At 37.6% G+C, this 14,958-nt stretch overlaps 1 protein-coding gene across 1 annotated transcript in view; it reads left to right on the top strand.

Annotated features, from left to right (window-relative positions):
- LOC132395572 (cytochrome c oxidase assembly factor 1 homolog) overlaps nucleotides 1-14,958 on the top strand; it is an 84,726-nt gene that overhangs the window by 17,707 nt on the left and 52,061 nt on the right. The window contains exon 2 of the mRNA XM_059972372.1: nucleotides 13,811-13,884. The gene's annotated coding sequence lies outside the window, so the exon portion shown is untranslated. The remainder of the gene's footprint in view (nucleotides 1-13,810; nucleotides 13,885-14,958) is intronic.

Raw genomic sequence — 14,958 nt, 5'->3', positions numbered from 1 at the left:
GGTTCTACAGAGGACTGGATTAACATAGATTGTTTTCGAAATTAATCTGCATTTTGTTTGGAATTTGATTTTTATCCTGTCTTCCTGTTTGGAAATTAAGTGTTTCCTGTCCTGCTGGGTGGATTGAGTGTTGTAGCCTCTGGGGATCAGAACAGCTGTCTCTGTAAATGACACTGCATGGTTGACTTTTGTCTGAGGGGTGTGAGCTGCCTGTTTTAATTAGCCATATTAACTAATCACCTTACTCAACTTTTGCAGAAATGTTAAAGATTATAGTGATTTCTAGCAGTATCCTAAACACTTCCTGCCTTTGTGTAGGTAACATGGCTGCTTAACACATAACTAAGATTACTATAAAGCAGGAAAGGGCTTGGTTGTCATTTTGGATCATGTTTTCATACGATCATAAGATATAGGAGCAGAATTAAGCCGTTTGGCTCGTCGGTCTGCTCTACCTTTCCATCATGGCTAATTTATCATCCCTCTCAACCCCACTCTCCTGCGTTCTTCCTGTAACCTTTGATGCCCTTACTAATCAAGAACCTATCAACCACCACTTTAAATATACCCAATGTCTTGATCTCCACAGAGTCTGTAGCTAAAACTCCACAGATTCTGTGAGCTCTGGCTGAAGAAATTCCTCTAGGTATCTGTTTTAAAGGGACATTTTTCTGTTCGGAGGCTGCGCCCTCTGGTCCTATACTCCCCCACTATATAGATGCATCTCCACATACACTGTATACAGGCCTTTCAATATTCAATCGGTTTCCAATATTCAATATATTCAATCACCCTCCCCCCAATTCTTCTTAACTCCAACAAGTACAGGCCCAGAGCCATCAAACTTTACTAATGTGTTAACCACATCATTCCCTGGATCATTCTCGTGAACCTCCTCTGGACCCTCTCCATTGCCAGCACATCCTTTCTTAGAAGAGCGGCCCAAAACTGCTCACTATATGTGGTCTGACCAATGCCTTATAAGTCTTCAGCCTCAGCATTCCCTTCTTTCAATGCTGCTGACTCTCTGGGACAGCTCTTTCAAAGATCACTTTACATGTGACAAGGGTCTTTGTCTCTGTTATTCTCTCCTCTCTCGGTGTTAAGCCCTACATTGTTAACTCCTCCCCCACCTTGTTCCAGAGGGAATTCTCAGCCCCTCTTATTACATCCATCCCTTTAATGTGGAGCCTGTTTTTGGGAAGTACCATTCTGGTGCTTAAGCACAGGAGAAGAGACATTGCCCAATCTTACCTGAAGGAGGTGGTGTTGGCCCTTCAATGGTTACCACAAAACATCATCTGCTAAAGATGCAGATAAGGAGCACTAACAATGCAATTTTAAACATCTGTGGATTCCATTCTGAAATGGGTGTATTGCACCTTCAGGGAGTGCCTTCTGACAGTAGTTGCACAGAGCAATGTTTACTTTTAATCACTCAACATTAAGCTTTGTGGCTGGAATACTGTGATTAATTGAAGAAGGTAACCACCATTTCATTGTGACTCCACTCTCATGCCAGTTCACAGAATTTTATTGAAAATAGTGATGCTAGATGTTGGAGGAAGTAGCTTCCTGGTTGTAGGAAGCCTACTGAACAGTGAATTGTGAACTACATGTTTGTTGCATCTTTCTTCGTCTCCTAAGAACACTTCCTCTCCACTCCCCTGTTCTTAGTTCTTCATTGCATCATCTTAAGAAGATGATTTTCACTATTAATTATTTTCAGGAAATGGTAACTTAAAGTATAAAGGCTTATTTAACACTTCACTGGGAATGGAGGACAGGAAATTCAGTCCTGCCTATTTCATTCACCTAACAAGAGGGTAGGAGGATGATGGCAGTTTACTGTATTGTCTCTTTTCCTAAACTGATTCAGAGAAAAATTATATAAAAGTAAATTGACCTGGCACTCTATCTTTCGAATATCAGTCTTGTCTACCGTGAATGAAGATATAGAACTGATAAAACTATGAAAGTATAAACCAAATGAAAGCTGTGGGGTGGCATCCGTCGGTCTCGAGAGACCATGGATATGGGAGACTGGCAGTTGCCCAAGCTGCAGGCCTTACCCTCTCCACGCCACTGATGTTATCCAAGGGAAGGGCACTAGGACCCAAGCAGCTTGGCACTGGTGACATCGCAGAGCAATGTGTTGTTAAGTGCCTTGCTCAAGGACACAAACACGCTGCCACAGCTGAGGCTCAAACCAGTGACCTTCAGGTTACTAGTCTGATGCCTTGCCCACTAGGCCATGGGCCAACTTTTGAATGAATATAGTAAAATGTATGTAGTAAAATAGTATGTAGTAAAATCAATGAAATGTATTACATTCCTGTTTTCCTTACCCCTCCACTATCATTGCTCCGGCGAGTGAGTTTTCATTTAATACTTCAATTTTTATCAATCTTTATGTTCTGTGTAATACTTATCAAAAAACTTATGTTTCTGAAGCTCTTGCACAGAAAGGAATTTTACACTGAGTTTGGCCTCTGTAGTAAAGCTATCTGAGCTCTGCCTCTATTGGCTCTCCTACATGAATGACAACTGTCTGGAAAAAGTATCATCTTTAGAGAGAGATATTTAATATTCCAGAAAATTGATTTCTTTGGGATATTTGTACTTCTTGTTTAATCCTTTAGTGTATGTAAAATATTGGCCAGGTTAGATATACTTTATTGATCCCAAATGAAACAACAGTGTCATAGTAACATCACAATGCAGATATACAAATATTGGAAGAGAAGTAAGAAGGAATAAAAAAATAAGTTGTCTCAAACAGACTAACGGGAGGGGTCGCCACTTCCCTGGCTATAAGTTGACTCATTATCGAGCCTAATGGCAGAGGGTAAGAATGACCTCATATAGCACTCTTTGGAACAGTGCAGTTGTTATAGTCTATAACTAAAAGTGGTCCTCTGATTAGCCAAGGTGGCACGCAGGGGGTAAGAAACATTGTTCAGAATTGCCAGGATTTTCCATTGGGTCCTTTGTTCACCACAGCCTCCAGTGTGTCCAGTTTAACTCCTATAACAGCGCCAGCCTTTCTAATCAGTTTATTGAGACTGTTGGCATCACCCGTGTTGATGCCATTGCCCCAGCACACCATCTCATAGAAGATTGACGACAACAGACTGGTAGAACATGTGAAGGAGAGGCCTGCATACTCCAAAGGACCTCAGTCTCCTCAGGAAGTTGAGGCGATTCTGGCCCTTGTTGTACAAAGAAGGTCCTTCTTGGCCCCTCTGGCCCTTCTTGTGTTGATGCTCCACTCAAGTCTGTTATCCAGGCATACCCCTAGGTACTTGTACGTCCTCATCGCATCCACATCCTCACCATCAATAGTAACAGGGAGCAGTGCAAGCTTAGTCTTCCTAAAATCCATCAGCATCTCCTTTGTTCTATGCAGGCAGTAGAAAAATCATCCCTCTCGTGCTTCTTGATCTCGTTATTTGAGTTTCAGTGTCGAATCCGCCATTTTGCAGCACATGGAGTAAGACGCGTTTCTATAGCAGCTCCACTTTTCTTTATATTTTACATCCGATTCCTTTTAAGTTTGATGATTTATTACTTCTGCTGAAGGATTTACGATTTAATTACGATGGCCGGAAGTCGATCTGGTATTGAATTGAGAAGCGGCAAGACTTTTCCTGAAACGGAGCAAACTGAACAAATGAAGAAATCGGAGGAACCTGTCACTTTAGCAGGAATATTTTCTTCAATGCAAGATATGAAGTTTGAATTTGGATCGCTCAATACTAAGATTGATAAGCTGACAGATACCAACGGGAAGCTTGAAAAATCTATCTTTAATGTCCAAGAATCTCTGAAGAATTTCGACTTTCAATTTTAGACGCTTAACAGACTACAAATCGAATTGAGAGTGAACATGAACAATTCAGGCAAACTACTAAAGAACAAGGAGTGAAGATGTCTTTGATGGAAAAGAAAATCAATGAAATTACCTCAGAACTATCTAAAACAAAGAAAAAAAATGATTGAGTTAGATAGTAGAGCACGTTGGAGGAATTTGCGCATACTAGATTGCCTGAAAATACTTAAACTGGTGATCTGTTAAATTTCTTCTCAGACATGCTCATTCTCAGACATTCTCAGACTCACTTTTTAGTGAGACACTGGAAGCTCGCCCTTTACTCGATTGGGTCCATAGAGTTCCAAGATTTCGGCGTTCATCTGAGTTGCATCCTTGGCCAATTGTACTTTGTTTGCATTATTATACAACCAAAGGAGCCGTACTTCAAAAGGCCAGACGAAAGCGAAAGATAATCTTCAAATCAACAGAGATTCATATAGTCGAAGATTTTCCTCCTGAGATTTTTGTAGAAAGAAGGAAATACCAAGAAGTCATGAACGAGATGTTTAAGCAAAATTTACATCCTTTTCTTCGGTATCCAGCGCAGCTGATAATCTTTCCTGAAGGGTCTCATTCACAGAGAATCTACTCCCCCCAGGATGGATGGGAGTATATTAAAAATCTTAAAGTTAAGCCGATTGTTGAATAGGTAGTTCTGATGTATGAGATGTTTATAGATGCCCTGAGTAAAGTTTATTCTATGCTTTTTGAATCTCCGTATGGGATGTGGCTGATTACATTTTTTGTTACTCATTAATAATTAGTATATACTTATAACTGTTTTGTAGGGAACTCTTACAGTATTATACTATAGAGGTCCGTATAGGTCCTGCCGTGAACTACCCTTTTTATTTTTTTGTTTGTTTCAACATTAATATAATTTTGGGATTGTCTTTTTTTTCTTCTTTTTGAAAGAACTTCAGTTGTAATATTATTTGCTTGGATTTACTTTTCTTTGAGTATGTGATTGATATACTTTAGATGAATTTAAGATGGCCATTGCCAGTTATGTTTTTACTACTGTTAGATATAACATTGCAGTATTTGAAATTTGTTTGTCTCTTTTATTATGGTTAAATTGGGTGGGATTAATATTTTAATTTTAATGTATGTAGCTGCAAAATGGAGGATAGGGTCAAGGGTCACTAGGTTAGCATGCTACCAGCCTATTGGTTGCTGTTTTTCTGGCTTTGTGGGGGAGGGGGGATCTATTAGAATAGGTTTTCTTTCTCGATTGGGCGGTTCTTTTGATGGACTTTTTTTTCACAAATATGTCATTCCTTGTAGTCATATCCGTTTCTTTTGGATTAATCTGTGCTTGTGCAATAGTTTTCTTTATAAAATATTAAATTAAATTTTAAACATGGATGTTAATAAAATTAATATAACCTCTTGGAATCTGAACGGTGTGAATCATCCTATTAAGCATAAAAAGATTTTTAAAAAATTAAAAACATTTAATGCAGATATTATTTTCGTGCAAGAAAATCATATACAGAGACAGGATGAGGATCGTTTTTTCAAATTTTGGAAGGGACCTTTATTTCATTCGTTATCGGCTAATACAGTTAGATGGGTATCTATTTTTGTTAACTCCAAAATCCCTTTTGTACATTTTAATACTATTACTGATTCAACTGGAGGATATTTAATTGTTACTGGTTTATTATGCGATCAAAAAGTAGCTTTGGTGTGTGTATACGCACTTAATGTAGATAGTCCTGAAATTTTTACGAAGCTTTTTTCTGAGCTACTGAATTTGAATGAATATAAGTTGATCATGGGCGGTGACTTTAATTGTTGTCTGAACCCGGCGATTGACAGGACATCAACCAATCCGTCACTTCCTAATAAAGCAGTGGCTAGTATGAATTCTTTTCAACTAGAATATGGCCTGGTCGATATCTGGAGATATAAACACCCCTAACGACAAATACTTTTCTTTTTTTTCACACTTTCATCATAAATACTCTAGAATTGATTACTTTTTTCTAGACACACGCTTGCTACACTCTGTTGTTGAGTGTGCGTATGACATCATTGCGTTGTCGGATCACGCGCCTTTGAAATTAACCCTGAAGTTTTTTGATAGCTTTCTGAAAATCTCACAGTGGAGATTGAATCCCATATTGTTACAGGATCCAGCTTTTGTTAGTTTTATTAAGGAGCAAATTTCTATATTTTTTGAATTTAATACAACTGAAGGAATGTCAAACTTGGTTATATGGGATACAATGAAGTCTTTTCCTGGGGGACAGATAATTTCATACTCATCAGCTTTAAGAAAGAAAACTAAAGCGGAACTGTCAGTGCTTACTAATAAAATTAGAGAGATAGATAAAGCATATTCAGTTAAACCTACTGAAGACCTATATAAAGAAAGGGTCGAACTTCAATCACATTATGATTTGCTTCTGACCTTTCCCATCGAACAGCAAATTCTTAAATCTAAAAGTCTATTTTATATACATGGAGATAAGTCAGGTAAACTTTTGGATGGTCAGTTAAAGGCTGGTATGGTTAGAAGACAGATTTTAACAATTCGTAGACCAGATAGAACTGAAACCTTAGATCCTTGTGAAATTAATAAGATATTTATGGATTTCTACTCTAATCTTTATAAATCTGAATTCTCTGACAATACTATTATTATGAATAGATTTTTGCAAAAATTAAATATACGCAAAATTTTGACTCAAGATGTTGATATATTAAATGCACCTATTAAACAAGAGGAGATAGCTAAAGCTATATCCTCCATGCAGTTACGGAAAGCTCCGGGACCAGATGGTTACACGGTGGAATTTTATAAGACTTTCCATGAAATGCTTATACAACATCTTCATCAGACTTTTGCTGATTCAATACTGTCTGGGAATCTTCCGAAAACGTTTTAAGAGGCATTGATTTCATTGATTCCTAAAAAAGGATAAGATTTATTGGAATGTGCATCCTATAGACCTATAGCTCTACTGAATGTAGATTTTAAAATTCTCTCTAAGATTCTAGCCAATAGACTTGAGAATATTTTACCTACTGTTATCTCAAATGATCAAACTGGATTTATTAAAAGTAGGTACTCACATTTTAATATTTGAAGATTGATAAATATATTTATTCCCCCTCAGTTAAAGAATCTGAATGTATTGTGTCTCTGACACAATTTCAGACGCTAAGAAATCTATTCCTTTTATGTTATCTATATTTACGGAATTTAGTATTTTCTCTGGTGTAAACTTAATTTACATAAAAGTGAACTATTTCCTTTTAATAATTATTCTGATTATTATGATCAAATACCTTTTAATATTGCTAAAAACTATTTTACTTACCTTGGTATTAAAATTACTAAAAATTTTAAAGACCTATACCAGTATAATTTTTCCCCTCTAATTGAATATACTCAGCAAGTGCTTTCTAAATGGTCACCTGTTGATGTCATTAATTGATTGAATAAATGCTATAAAAATGGTTATTTTATCGAAATTTTTATATACATTTCAAGCAGTTCCATCTTTTGTTCCAAAAATATTTTTTGATAAAATAGATTCTATGATCTTGTCTTACATTTGGAATAATAAAAGCTCCAGAGTGAATAAATTTTTATTGCAAAAATAAAAAAAAGATGGAGGACTGGTGCTATCAAACTATAGATTTTATTATTGGGCAATTAATATTCGTTGTATCACCTTCTGGATTCATGGTATAGATAACCAGGACTGCCCTTCATGGTAACATTTGGAGGAGAATTCGGTGAGGAGGTTTTCTTTAGCTTCTTTACTGGGAGCTCCTCTTCCTCTTTCGTTCTCCAGGATAGGTAGACAAGGTCTTAGTCGTATTGTTAAACATACTTTAAAAATTTGGTTTCAGTTTCGTAGATTTTTTAAATTAAGTAACTTTGTACTCTCTAGTAATATCTATTTTAACTTTTTCTTTAAACCATCAACTCTGGATAAGACTTTTTTAATATGGAAAACTAAGGGAATAAAAACTTTTTTAGATTTATTTTCAGAGGATTGTTTAATATCTTTTTTACAGTTAATGGCTAAATACGATATATCTAGTACACATTTTTTTTAGATATTTACAAGTTAGGAAATTTTTACGTGATTTTTTTACCAAACTATCCATTGGCTTATTCACAAAATTTGGTTTATGCTATTTTTCAGCTTAGGCCATTTCAAAAACGATTAATAGCTATTATATATAGACAGTTAATGAATGCACGTATGATACCTAATGATAAGGTTAAACATACTTGGGAAATAGAACTTCAACATTCACTTTCAGATGACGAATGGAGTAAAATTTATTATTTAGTTAATAATTCATCTATCTGTGCACGTCACTCCCTAATTCAGTTTAAGATAGTACACAGGGCCCATATGTCAAAAGATAAAGTAGCGCATATTTTTTCTAATATAAGCCCCACCTGTGACAGATGCAACGCTGAGGTGGCTACTCTAACTCATATGTTTTGATCCTGTGTAAAGTTAAATAATTTTAGGAGGGATGTGTTTAGAATATTATCAAAAGTTATAGGTGTGGATTTACAACCCAATTCACTTACGGCAGGGTTGTCAAACTCATTTTAGGTCACGGGCTGGATTGGGCAAAATGCAGCTTCATGCGGGCCGGATTAGTCGGGCGCGTGCGAACGCAGCTTTCATTGCCTCCGTTTTTTCAGCCTGTTCTCATGTGTCTCAGTCTCTGCTATAACTACAAAGTGCTTCACTTCACAAATTCCGTTTCTTATGAAGAAGACTGCTGAGCAAGCATTATATTTATGATTGGTATTAACTTACAATCATAGGCTTCATATCGCCGGGCCATTAATAATTAAAATAATAGATCTATCTAAAATGATCTCGCGGGCCGGATATAATTGTACGCCGGGCCTTGAGTTTGACACCTATGACTTACGGCAATTTTTGGGATTATTCCAGAGAAAACAGGAAGAGTTCCTGCTTCCGCTCAACATGTCATAGCCTTTGCAACTTTACTGGCTAGGAGAGCTACTGGCTCTGTTATCAAAAACTATTGGACGGGGATACACAATGCCCTACAAGACGTCTTTAAATATGAAATACCCTTGGAGAGTAAAACCATATATTTTGGATACATACCTCAAGAATGGTTGAAAAGAGATAAATATTTAATGACTATACTGTTGGTAGCTGGTAAAAAGACTTACTAGGAAATGGTTATCACAGGAGAGCCCAACTTTAAATACATGGATGGAGATTATAATGGACATTTAATCCAATAGTTTTTGATAACAGAGCCGTCCCAAAAAATATGATAATGATTTGCATTTTGATTTCCACAATTTCTCCAGCAAACAGGGAGGTTACTATCATAATGGTTTAACTACATAATGCCTCATAGGCCTGATTTTATTCTCACAAATCAATGAATCTGTTGTAAAAAAAAGATTACTCCCTACTTGTACATAGTTCTTTTGCTTGTTTTTTCTTTCCACTCTTTTCTTTAAGTGTATAGCCCAGATAAATACTTTGTGGAGATTTGTGATATATATGATTATATGATATATATGTACAATGTCTGAAATACATCTTATGGAAATGTTTGTTTGATGAACTTCAATAAAAAATTAAATTACAAATGGACTGCCTAATCTTACTTTTTTTTGTTTTAGGTTAGTTTAGTGGTTTTTTTCCCTCTTTATTAATAAAAACTCCTATTTTTTTGTCTTTACAATTTGTTAAGAGTTGTGGTTTCTTGTTTATATACTATTTACAACAGCTTAACATTATATTTAATTGACCTTGACAGTATATTTTCTTTTGTTGTTTCAATGTTTTTTGTGCTACGTGTTTGCTAAAACTTCTCCTCTGATTTGTATATTTTTCCTCTGTTGGAAAATCAATAAAAAAAGATTGAAAACGAAATGAGTTTGTGTCTTACAAGCCTGCCACTTTGATCTGGCCCATGGTTAATGCCTTCATTAACCAGGTCCAACACATTATTGGATTTCCTCCTCCTTACACATGTTAGCTAGTTTGAGAGGTGGTGGCCAGAGTTAGTCAGGTTCAGTCCGGGTTAGATGGGGTGTGTGGGCCTTGGACATTAGGGTTAAGGGTAGGGTTGGTGGATGCATATGTGGGGCTGGGGCAGATAGGGTTGTGCAGTTTAGTGTCCGGAGGCATGTACAGCTATGGCGGATAGGTCACAGAGCCACTTTAATCTGGCCCATGCTTTTCATTAACCTGGTCCAACACCACTTGGCTTAACTGACCGGGTATGCACTGAGGCACATCATCAGTAATGTAACCTGGGGCCTTGGGGTGTTTCTGGTCTTTAATCACTACGTACCCTCGCCCAGGTGACCCAGCCAGGATTGATCAGGCCCGGCTTGTGTTTTTCCCATGGACCAAGATAATGAAAACCATGTCATTTCGGTATTAGTGTATTTTAGACCTCGTTCTTTGATTTTATTTTGACCATTTGGGGAGAGATATGTTTTGAGGCCTAATTATTAGGCTTCATCTCAAAGTAAGATGTAACTTCCCTATTTTAAACTTGCACTGATTATTGTTTTGCATCTATGTTTGTGGGGATCCCATGGGTTAAATTAACAGACTCTACAGGAGATTTAGTGCCACTGGCAATTCAGCGGAGATATAGCATTTTAATTTCAGTATGTCTGGTATATAATCAATTTTTATCAGTGTTATCCTCTTGCTTATATATGCCATTAAGGATTTATAACCAAATCTAAAATCCTGTGGAATATCACTAATTGACACTGAAGTACACGGTTTATGTTGGAATATCTATCATTGGCCTGGTTCTAATTTTCGAAACTTACTTTTTAAAATCCTCTGTAACAGCAATTCACTGTAAGAAGTTTAACCACAAGCATGTATGGAAATCGGATTATCAGTGTTGTCGTGCTTGGAAGCTTCAGTACAATGCATTTAAAACAAGCAGAAACCAATGAAACTCTAAACCTCAGCCTCTCCAAGGGACATACTTTTCATTTTTTAAATACTGCAGGCATGTGGGATCATATCTGATGTTGTATGCTTTTAGATCCTGATTTTGTTCATTGCTATCCTCAAGCAGTATGATCAAAAGCAGACCTGCTATTCAGTCTTCCAATGGACTCAGTTAGATCTTTTAACGGAATGATCTGAGTTTTCTTTCTTGTGGGAAAGTGCATGACAGCTCGATGTGTTGGAGATGTGATGGCTACAACATCCACATAAATTTCACTAAAGTACTGGGGAGGGGGAGTTATCCTTCATTGGCTAGCAATAATTGCATGCAAGACTGGCTGCCTGTTGTGCCTTTATCGCCCCATTGTTGGTTCCTGTGAAGGTCATTGAGACAACATGACAAGAAACTCTCAAATCAATTTAGTGCCAGTAACCGAAAGTGGATTTCTCTGCCTTCAGCATTGCCACTCTTCAGATGTTATTTTCTCTAGGCTGGATGGTACTCTAGGCAGCTTGTGAGAATAAATTTGTGACTCAGGTTACCAAATTGTCTCAAGACAGTCTTTCAAAAGTATTTTACAAAAATGCACTTTTGGTTCAAAAGCTCTTTGCAAGGTAGATCAGAAATAATTGTCAACTCAAAAATAGCTGGCTATACCTTACCAAGTGCATTCTATCCAGGGCAGCAAATCTCAGGAAGGGTGTATTGGACTTGGAGAAAATAAAGTGCAGATTCACTAAAACAGCACAAGTGATAAAAGTCAAGTTTTCTTGACAAGACTCCTTTTTGTGACTGTTGAGGATTAAGAGAGAATCTAGAGCCATGGGATCGTCCCCAGTAACACAGAAATAATCCCTTTGGACCTCTATCATCTATCCATCAATACTGGTTTTGAAGAGTTGGCCCACAGCCTTCAATGTCTTGATGATTCTGCTGTTCATTTTGGATGCTTCCTACAGGTAGCGAGAGTTCTGCCTCCATCACTCTCTCACACAGTGCATTCTAGATTCCAGCCACCAAATGATAAAAGAAACCTTTCTCAGATCCCTGCTAAACCTTCTAGTGCTTACCTTAAACCTTTGCCCTCTGATTTTTAAAAATTAATCTATACCATCAGCCTACTCCACTCCAAAGAAAACAAACCCAACATATCCATTCAGTCTTTATTCGTACCTAAAACACTCCTTCCCAGGTAGCATTCTAGTAAATGTCTTCCACTCTTTCCCATGCAATCACTCCCTTCTTATGCAGCTCTCACTGTTCCAGCTGTGGCCAAACCATGGTTTACAAAGTCATGCCGTAACCACCCCCCCCCCCCCCCCCAGCAGTTATATATCTGTGCTGCTGCTTTTAGGAATCCCTCTGTTTCTCATTACTCCCTGGGATTTATCATTGGACCTCCTAAAATGCATTTTTCATACTTACCTGGACTAAATTCTGCCTGTCATTGCTTTGCCGACCTTAACAACTGATTGATAATATCCAGTCGGCTAAGATTCTCCTTTTTAGTTTCAACAAGATTGCCAATTTTGTGTCATCTGCAAATTTACCAGACATGTCAATCATATCCAAATCATTAATATGTATAACAAACAGTAAGAGTCCCATCACTGATCCTTGCTTTGCATTACTGTCAGGGGCTTCTCAATCACAAAAGCAACCATCTGTCATCACTCTCTACCTCCTATAATCAAGTAATTTTGGATCCTTAGTAGCTCTTACCTTTTGGACTAGCTACCCACATGAGACTTCCTCAAAGGCCTTACTGAAATCCAGAAAGACTGCATTGATCTCTGCAAAACATTTTTTTACATCTTTGTTAAATTTAATCAAGTTGGTTTGAAAGATCTCCTCCCAACAAAGCCATGCTGACCATCTTTGATTAATTCATACTTTTCCAAGTACAGACTATTCAGACTTTGTTTCAGTAACTTGCTGAACCAATTGAAACATTTCAGATGGCTAAACGAGTGGGTTATGTTTTTTTCTCTCTTTTGATGGATGAAGCTCAGCATCACAGTAAACCGGGTGATGATAAAGGTATTTGGCATGCTGACCTTCATCAGTCAGGGCACTGAGTATAGAAATTGGGACTTTATATTATGCTTGTGTAAGTCCACTGGTGAGGCAGCTTTTGGAATACTCTGTAAAAGTTTGAACTCTGTATTATTAAAAAAATGTTAAACTGGAAAGAGTGCAGAGAAGAGTTAAGAGGATGTTGCCAGAAAAAGACATGAGTTATAGGGAGAGGTTGGCCAGCAGAGGTCTTTATATCTTGGAACATAGGAGTGGTCTTATAGAGGTATTTAAAATGAGAGGCATAGATAAAGTGGATATTAACAGTCTTTTCCATAGCATGGGGAGCCAAAAGGGGCATAGGTTTAGGGTGAGAGGGAAAACACTTAAAAGGAACCTGAAAATGGAGTGAGGTGCCAGAGGAAATGGTTGAGACAGGTATAGTAGTAACATTTAAGGAGCATTTCAATAGGTACATGTAGGGGCAGAGCTCGGATAGATGTGTGCTGAATGCAGGAAATTGGAACTAGATAGGTGGGCACAATGATTGACATGGACTGGTTGGGCTGAGGGCCTGTATTGTGCTATGATTCTAAGTGTGAAACACCAGATAACTTGCGTTGATGGTAGCAAGCACTTCTCTACACAAAGGTAGTGAAAAATACAGTCCTTCTTGAGTACAGGTCAGATGAAAATTTAAAAACAGAGATTGGTAAAGTATTTTTTGAGCAATGGAACCCAATTTGTGATTTGGGAACGAGATGCACATAAACTTTGTTTTAATGCACAGGGGGATGAAGTTAGTAAGCTGAGTGGCCCACAGATGTCTCTGGTCCCATGATATATTTCTGCAGATATATCATACTTACAATCTGTAAAAAGGATCATTTCATTTGCTGCCTGTTTACCTTCCATTCTCTGTGGTAGATTTTTTACCTTTTTGTGTTACTTTTCCAGGTCTTCTGTGGACTTGCCCAAGTATCAGCTCTTCATTTTGTTATTCTGCATTTCTACCCGCAATCACCAAATAGGTGAGTTAGTTATTTAATCAGAAAATAGTTCTATTTACAAATAAACAGCAGTTTTTACAAAATTTCAGAACCAATTAATTTGACAGGGATGTGTTTCTCTGGTCAGACGAAATGATGAAGTGTATTCACAGGAACGTACGTACAGCACTGGAATGGGCCCTTTGTTACATCATCCAGTTTACAGTTTCTTAACTTTTCCTACAAGGACTCAACATATTCTGATCCCGTCACCTTTTTTTTAAGGATTTAATTTCATTTTTTTCCCAACCAGGCCATCCCACCCCCTCTGCCAACCTGCCTTTCCTTTTGAAACAACATGTATGAGACTCATTTTATATACAAAGAGTAAAAGCAAAGAGTAAAAACACTGAGGCTTTATAAGCCACTGGTGAGCAATTTTAGGGCCCCTTATCTAAGAAGGGATGTGTTGACATTGGAGAGGGTTCAGAGAAGGTTCACAAGAATGATTCCAAAAATGAAATTCTTATTGTATGAGAAGTATTTGATAGCTCTGGGCCTATATTTGCTGGAATTTAGAGAAATCTCATTGAAACCTATCAAACGTTGAAAGGACTAGACGAAGTGGATGTGAAGAGGATATTTCCTATAGTGGGGGAGTCTAGGACCAGAGGGCACGGCCTCAGAATAGAGTGACATCAAATTAGAATGGAGGTGAGGAAGAATTTTTTCAGTCAGAAGGTGGTGAATCATACCATTCTTTTCAATGCCTCTTTACACGATCTAGCATCACAGAGCTGTATTTACATATCTTGTATCTTGCATGAAGCTACTGCTTCATCACATATTGACACATAGAAAACCTATAACACAATACAGGCCCTTTGGCCCACAAAGCTGTGCCAAACATGTCCTTACTATAGAACTACCTAGGTTTTACCCATAGCCCTCTTGTTTTTCTAAGTTCCATGAATCCATCCAGGACTCTCTTAAAAGACCCTATCATTTCCGCCTCCACCACTGCTGACAGCAGCCCATTCCACGCACTCACCACTCTCTGCTTTAAAAAAATACAACTTACCCCTGACATCCCCTCTGTACCTACTTCCAAGCACC

Source organism: Hypanus sabinus, chromosome 6 (genome assembly GCF_030144855.1).
Source record: "Hypanus sabinus isolate sHypSab1 chromosome 6, sHypSab1.hap1, whole genome shotgun sequence".
Taxonomy (NCBI): Eukaryota; Metazoa; Chordata; class Chondrichthyes; order Myliobatiformes; family Dasyatidae; genus Hypanus; species Hypanus sabinus.
Note: the sequence above shows the minus strand (reverse complement) of the source record. Positions and strands in the feature narration are given on the sequence as shown.